Genomic DNA, 7830 nt, shown 5'->3' on the forward strand with positions numbered 1-7830 from the left:
AAAGTGTAATATACATGCATGACAGCTTGGGTTGGAGCACAGACAATCCTTCCCAAGATTTCCTCCCTTCTTTTTATTCTGCTCCTCTGCCTCCTGTGGAGCCTCTCACTCCACCCCCTGGGTCTGGTTCCATTGAGCTGCTACTCCTTACCGCCAGGCCCAGGACCTCTCCATTCCTTTGGTTTGAGGTTGCAGAATCTTGGGAAGATAACAGTGGATCCTTGCATCCTTCAGAACAGGGCACCAACCAGAAAAATTCATCTCTGTCTTGCTAATGCTTGTTACCTTGAAAGCTTAATTTTGAATGCATTATCATGCTAAAGGAATTTCTTCCCATAAGGGAAGAAGACAGGAAGAGACAAAGCAGGCAAACAATACAGAGAACCACATCTGTTTACTTTCTGAGGAGGAGATGACAATCTTAGACATTTTTGCAGCTACATCTTTGCATTTGCTCTGCTCACGGCCATCTCTGTCAACCTCCTCTTATCATGGTAAGACAGATGAGCCCTGCTCTTGGGACAGGGATAATCCAAGTTCAGGAGCTTACTCAGCCAGCTCATTCTCAAGGACAAGATTTTTGTTAGATTCTTCCTTGTTATCTAAGCCAGTGGTGTGGAACTTTGACTTGGGGTAGGCAGAATAAACCCGATAAAAAGTCAGTTATAATGTCTTGGTGAGGCGTTTGGTCTTATAACATTGGCAGTTGTTCTTTGGAATGTTGAGAAAAGCTGCAGGACTAGTTATCCCCTGGCAAGCATTCTATTCTTTTGCTTAGCTCCAGTCCTAACTAATGACTGTTAAAGGCTGAAATGATCCTAAATTATTCTCTATATTTTCAGCCAGGTCCCAGCTGGTCATCTTCTGTCAGTTGTGCCTGCTGAAAATGGAAAAAAAAGTGCAGCTGACCCATATTACAAAGGTTGCTGTATTCTTAGAGATTTGTTGATCTGATTTTAAAGTCCCGGAAGCTAGCACTGCACTTTGAAATGGCACATTGCTTGGCATGAGATTTAAATTCATTTTGGGGTGGATTCCTCAGGTTCTTACTGACATGTTCTTGAAGCACGTAATAGAGTAAGTGCTGCTCACCTCTTTCCCCCATGATATGGTTTGGCTTTGTGTCCCCACCCAAATCTCATCTTGAAAATTTAATCCCATAATTCCCATGTGTCCTGGGAGGGACCTGGTGGGAGGTGATTGAATTAATGGGGTGGTTCCCCCCATGCTATTCTTGTGATAGTGAGTGAATTCTCAAAAGATCTGATGGTTTTATAAGGGGTCTTCCCCCTTCGCTTGGCATTCACTCATTCTGTCTTCTGCTGCCCTGTGAAGAAGTGCCTTCTGCCATGATTATAAGTTTCCAGAGGCCTCCCAAGTCATGTGGAACTGTGAGTCAACTAAACCTCTTTCCTTTATAAATTACTCAGTCTTGGGTATTTCTTCATAGCAGTCTAAGACTGGACTAATATATTTCACATACCATTACTTTGTCTTTCAGCTTGCCAATGCACACTGTGATCAAATTATGCAGTGATTATAACTGGATAATATTTGTTTTCAAATTTCTTCCCTCTATGCCTGCAACTATGGCTCCTTTAGGACAGCAACTATGATTCCTTTGCTTACCAGTAGCTTTCTAATTCCACCACCCTGCCTGGTACATAATAGGTACTCAATAAACATTTGTTGAATGAATTTTGTATAGTATCTCTGCTTAAAAATTTTCAAGGCTTCTCGTAGACTTCCTGCTGACTTCGGCATAATAAAGAATCATTTTGTGTAGGGTGGGGCAGAGGGATTCAAAGGATATCCTTGGGCCTATGACCCAAGGCTTTCTTTATTACTCCTAAATACTTGTAGAATCTAATAAAACTAGGAAGGCTACCCCACCTCATGTCTTTTTTAGTTCTCATTTGAATTATTATGAAGTCTCCTTGCCTCCTGACTCTCTCATTTTACTCACTGAACCTCCATCTCCTGAGTTAAGGAGTAGTCACATAATTTGCAGGGCCCAGTGCAAAATGAAGAGGACCTCATTCAAAAGTATTGAAGCTTTCAACACAACGACAATACATTAGCAAAGCACAAGGCCCGACTATGCATGGGGCTCTATGTGTCTATGTGACTGCACTGCTTGCATATCCATGAAGCCAGTCCTTTCACAATTTAATTCTTTTAAAGCTCGGTTTTGGTCATGGTAAGCACTTGCTCAAAAACTTTCAATAGCTGCACATTGTCTAGAGTTCTAATTTTAGGGTCCTATGAATTCTGATCCCAGTCAACCTTTGCTGCTTCCTTTCCTAGAAGTCTCTTTATATGCCTTATGTGCTTTCCAAACAGAACTACTCAACCTTCCCCAGAGGTATCCTTTCCTGTATCTGTGCCTTTATTTGTACTATTCCATTACTTAGACTGCAGAACTTCCCACTTCCCATCAACACAAATCCTTTATGAAGTCTTTCCCAATCCTTTCATTTCTCAGAAATCTTTTCTCCATTTGAATTTCTAATAGAATTTTAGCAGAGTTCTTTTTGTGTTCATTAATTCCCTAGTGAGCTCTCAAGATTGTGCTAGACACTGCGGGAGGTACCAAGATGAGCACCGTCAGTTCTGTTCTGTGACTTTGCTGCTAGACTCCTTTAAGTTCCTACGGGCAGGTTTTGTCTAGATTTGCCTATCCTGGCCTTCCATTCAGTGGATACGTACTCACTTAATATTTGTCAATTCAATAAAAGCATGAATACATCAATGGTTACCAGTTGACTTTCAAGAAAAGGGCATACCAAATCAAACCCAAAATGAGATATCACCTCACACCTGTTAGAATAGCTATTATTAAAAAGACCTGTTAGAATAGCTATTATTAAAAAGTCAAGAGATAGCAAGTATTGATGAGGGTGTGAAGAAAAGGGACCCCTAGTACTGTTGGTGGGAATGTAAGTTAGTACAGCCATATGGAAAACAGTATGGAGGGTCCTCAAAAAAAATAAAAATAGAACTACCACGTGAACCAGCAATCCCTCCACTGAGTATATACCTAAAAGAAATGATATCAGTATCTCAAAGAGATATCTGTGCCCTCCTGAACGTTGCAGCATTATTCACAATAACTAAGATATGGAAACAACTAAAACATCCATTGATGGATAATGAGAGAAGACAATGTGATACATCATGTATGTATCAATGTATATATATATATATGTATCATATATATGTATCATGTATATGTATCATATATATGTATCATATATATGATATATATGATATATATGTATCATATATATGATATATATGATATATATATGCATCATATATATGTATCATATATATATGATATATATGTATCATATATATATAATGGAGTGCTATTCAGCCTTCAGAAAAGAAAACGCTGCAATTTGGGACAATGTGGTTGAACCTGAAGGACATTATGCTAGGTAAGATAATCCAGACATGGAAAGACAAATACTCCATGACCTCACTTATATGTGGAATCTTAAAAAGACACATAGAAGCAGAGTAGAACAGTGGTTTCCAGGATGGCGAGAAGGAGGAAATGGGGAGCTATAGGTCAAAGGGTTCAAATTGGCAGTTATGTAGGGTAAGTCTAGAGATCTAATGTACAACATGAGGACTACGGTTAATAATATTATATTATATATTGAAAACTTGCTATGAGTGTAGACTTTATGTGCTTTTACCCTCCCCCCCCACATACATATGCACACAAAGGTAACTATGGAAGATAATGAATATGTTAAATTGCTTAGCTATAGTAGTCATTTAGATATGGACACGAAAAAATTTGATATGGATATCAAAACATCATATTGTACATTGTAGATTTATACAATAAAAATAAATTTAAAAAGAAAAGGGCATACATTCATTTGTTAAGTAAATATTTATTGAGCACCTACTACTATGTGTTAGACTGTAAGAGCTTGGAATTAGAAATCAAAAAGGCAGATTAGTTCTTGTTTGCTTGAAGCTTACAGTTTTCATGGGGGAGGCATAGAATAAACAGACAAACAATCAAAGAAACAAACCAGAAAAGTAATAACTGCTCCTAAGTGTGTTGGATGTCATTATGAAAGGATGGTGTGTTTGAGGTTGTCTGAGAGATTCTTTTGGATTGAATTATCAGGGAAGTTGATACCACCAGGTGACATTTAAGCTGAGCTCTGAGTGTCAAGTGGGAGAAGCTTTGGGAAAGTAAAGAACAGAAGGTTTGAGTGGCTTCGTCTTCGGCTTTTCTCTCGCTTCGCTGACGCCTTGCGACTCTCATCAGCCTCTGGCCATCCGTCTCCTTATCACCGAACACCATGCCTTCAATTAAATTGCAGAGTTCTGATAGAGAGATATTTGAAGTTGATGTGGAAATTGCCAAACAATCTGTGACTATCAAGACCATGTTGGAAGATTTGGGAATGGATGATGAAGGAGATGATGACCCAGTTCCTCTACCAAATGTTAATGCGGCAATATTAAAAAAGGTCATTCAGTGGTGCACCCACCACAAGGATGACCCTCCTCCTCCTGAGGATGATGAGAATAAAGAAAAGCGAACAGATGATATTCCTGTTTGGGACCAAGAAGTCCTGAAAGTTGACCAAGGAACACTTTTTGAACTCATTCTGGCTGCAAACTACTTAGACATCAAAGGTTTGCTTGATGTTACATGCAAGACTGTTGCCAATATGATAAAGGGGAAAACTCCTGAGGAGATTCGCAAGACTTTCAATATCAAAAATGACTTTACTGAAGAGGAGGAAGCCCAGGTACGCAAAGAGAACCAGTGGTGGGAAGAGAAGTGAAATGTTGTGCCTGACACTGTAACACTGTAAGGATTGTTCCAAATACTAGTTGCACTGCTCTGTTTATAACTGTTAATATTAGACAAACAGTAGACAAATGCAGCAGCAAGTCAATTGTATTAGCAGAATATTGTCCTCATTGCATGTGTAGTTTGAGTACAGATTCCAAATCTATGGCTGAGTTTCTTCTAGTATGATTGAAAGTTTCTTTTTTCTTTGCTCTGAATAAAACTGAACTGTGGGTTCTCTGTAAGTGGCATTTTGGGCTTTCCCTCTTTTTTGTAAAGCAATGTCTGCCTAGTTTCTTGTCCAGTTAACTTTAGTGATCTTTTAAAAGTTGGCATTGTAAATAAAACAACCTGCAAAAAAGTTACCTGGAATAGAATTAACAAAATATTATCTTTATTCATGAGTTGGAAACTGGAAAAGGCTTCTTGAAGTAAATGTTCTGAGTGGAGTTACTAGGATGTCTTTCAGCCTCCTGCAGGCAAGGAGTACCACTGTATTGATTAGCCTGTATTTAGCAGGGCTCCTCCCTTCATTGCATCTGAGGACTTGTTTTCTTTATCTTTAATTTTATTTTTAATCCTCTTAGCTTTAATTATATTGCCTAGAGACTCAGTTACTATCCAGTTTGGTTTTTTGGGAGAAATGTAACTGGACAGTTTGTCAGCGTTTCAATTAAAGACACTTAACCTAAAAAAAAAAAAAAAAAGAACAGAAGGTTTAATGCAGAGAAGCTGGGCAGTGAAAAGGCCTTAAGGTGGAGATTAGCTTAGTGTCAAGGTAGAGAAAGGTCAGGGTGGTCAGAGCAAAGTGGGCATAGCAAGAGAACTGAGATGAGCTGAGAGGAAGTCAGAGTGGGCATTTAGGGCTCCATAAGCCAGAAAATGAGGAGTTTTGATTTCTATTCTAAGTTTGAAGGCATGCCTTTGTGGACTGGGAAGTTTGGGCTTAAGCACAGGAGGAATGATTTGAATTCCATACTTTGGCCTGTGAGGTGGCAAAAATCAAAACAAGGAGATTTTAGGCTAAAATAGTCCAGGTGAGAATCACTAATGGCTTGGATTTGGGTAGTAGTGACTTGATTACCCAGGTGTTTGTACTGTTCTGGGAGATAGAGGACATTAGGAGGCATGCTGCAGAGAGGTTCCACCAAGCAGATGAGGAAAGTCTGGATGGGTGTGCTATGTAGTAAAGGATTAACCTTGCCCAAAAGCAGATCTGGCATGTGTCCTTGGCCACTGGAAGATAACCTCTAACACCTTGGAATGTCCCACCTGATTTTTTTACCTGGGAGTCTTGGGCCATGCTAGATAGTCCATGCTAACCGTATGATTTATGGTGGGAAGCCTTGGGCCATGCAGTGTCAGCTCAACCTCTAGAAGGGCTGGAGACTAAGGTTCGTTAAGGGGGAAGCCAATCATGTCTATGTTACAGTAAAAGCTTTTGGACAGCAAGACTCAGATGAGATTGCCTGGTTGGCAATTCTCTGTGTGCATTGTTATACATCACAGCTGTGAAAGTAAGCACTAGCTGCACAACTCCCCTGAGAGAGGACAACTGGAAGCCCCATGCTTGGAACTCTCCTGAACCCTGCCCTATGCTCCTATCCCCACGGCTGCTTTTAATCTGTATCCTTATGCTGTGATAAACAGTGATATTGAATGTAATGGCTTTCAGTGGGTTTTATGGGTCCTTTTAGAAAATTATCAAACCTGAGGATGGTCTTGGGGTCCTCTGAACTTGCAGTATCATAAGTGAGGGTGGTCATGGAATCCCCAAACTTTGTGATGTGGGTATAAAAACCTGAAAAAGAGAAGCCCAAAATGACCAAGGTCAGTTTATATGCCATTGATCAGCTGAGTCTTAGGAGGATTGAGGAGCAAAAAGAGAGAAGAGAACCCTGCTGTCCCTTGGCAAGTGTCTCAGGGAATTAATTTTCTCCTCTAGACCCATGTCACATTGAGAATAATCTAGTCTTCTGGCCAGAAAGCTGTCTATAGTATAACCTGGAGAGATAGCAATGAAGGGCAATGTCTTTAGTCATTGTACATGTGGATATCTATGGGCAGAAATAGCATTTTTGATAAGCCAACCACCAATATGGTCTTTATGTAATTGAATTCATTCACTGCTATATTAAAAAAGAGGCTGACGTAATTGAAGAATGAGTTCAACAAATCTGTCTTGCCACAGAGATAGCCGTGTGTGTGTGTGTGTGTGTGTGTGTGTGTGTGTATGTGTGTGTGTGTGTGTGTGTGTGTGTTGACATGGATCCCATCCTAAAGAAAAAATAAATCTTGGCTTCAATCAAATGAAGACTCATTTCACATGGCAGCTTCCTTGCATACAGCTGATGGTTGAAGCATGTGGAATTATTTAAAATTGAAGCCTTCGAAAATGAGAACATGACACTCAATTTATCATCCTCTTCTCTGAGGTTTAAAGGGTTCTTCAGAACATAAGCCAAGACCAGTTGCTATTTTAATAAAGCTGTAAGTATCATTTCATGGTCTTAGTCAGGGCTTCCCCACTTGGCATCTCTCAGCATCCCCACCATCTTGGCTGTAGAGGGTGCCATAGATGTATTGCATAGAGGCTGCTTGGGAAAGTATGTCTTGTTTCACAGGCTCTACCAAGGACAAGGGCAGCAATAGCAATTGTTCAGAACTTTGAAAACCAGATATTCCCTCCTGGATACCTCAGCTTCGATCAGGATTGTATTAGTTTTCTATTGCTCCATAGTTAAGTCACCACAAAATTAGTGGCTTAAGGCTTCTCTGGGTCAAGACTCTGGGCTCAGTTAGCTGAGTCCTCTGTTTTAGGGTTTCTCACAAGGCTGCAATCAAGTTGTCAGCCAGGGCTCTCGTCTCATCTGAAAGTTCAAGTGCAGAAGGATTCATGTTCTGCTTCTCAGCCCATTCAGCTTGGCAGAATTCAGTTCCTGGAGGACTGTATGACTAAGAGCTGTAGATCCTTCATGGCTATTGGCTACAAGCCACCT

General features: G+C 40.2%; 1 pseudogene; it reads left to right on the plus strand.

Moving 5' to 3' along the window:
• The first annotated feature begins 4251 nt into the window (after positions 1–4251).
• LOC101039038 (S-phase kinase-associated protein 1 pseudogene) lies at positions 4252–5082 on the plus strand (annotated as a pseudogene).
• Positions 5083–7830: the final 2748 nt, after the last annotated feature.

The sequence above is a fragment of the Saimiri boliviensis genome, chromosome 2, assembly GCF_048565385.1.
Source record: "Saimiri boliviensis isolate mSaiBol1 chromosome 2, mSaiBol1.pri, whole genome shotgun sequence".
Classification (NCBI taxonomy): Eukaryota; Metazoa; Chordata; class Mammalia; order Primates; family Cebidae; genus Saimiri; species Saimiri boliviensis.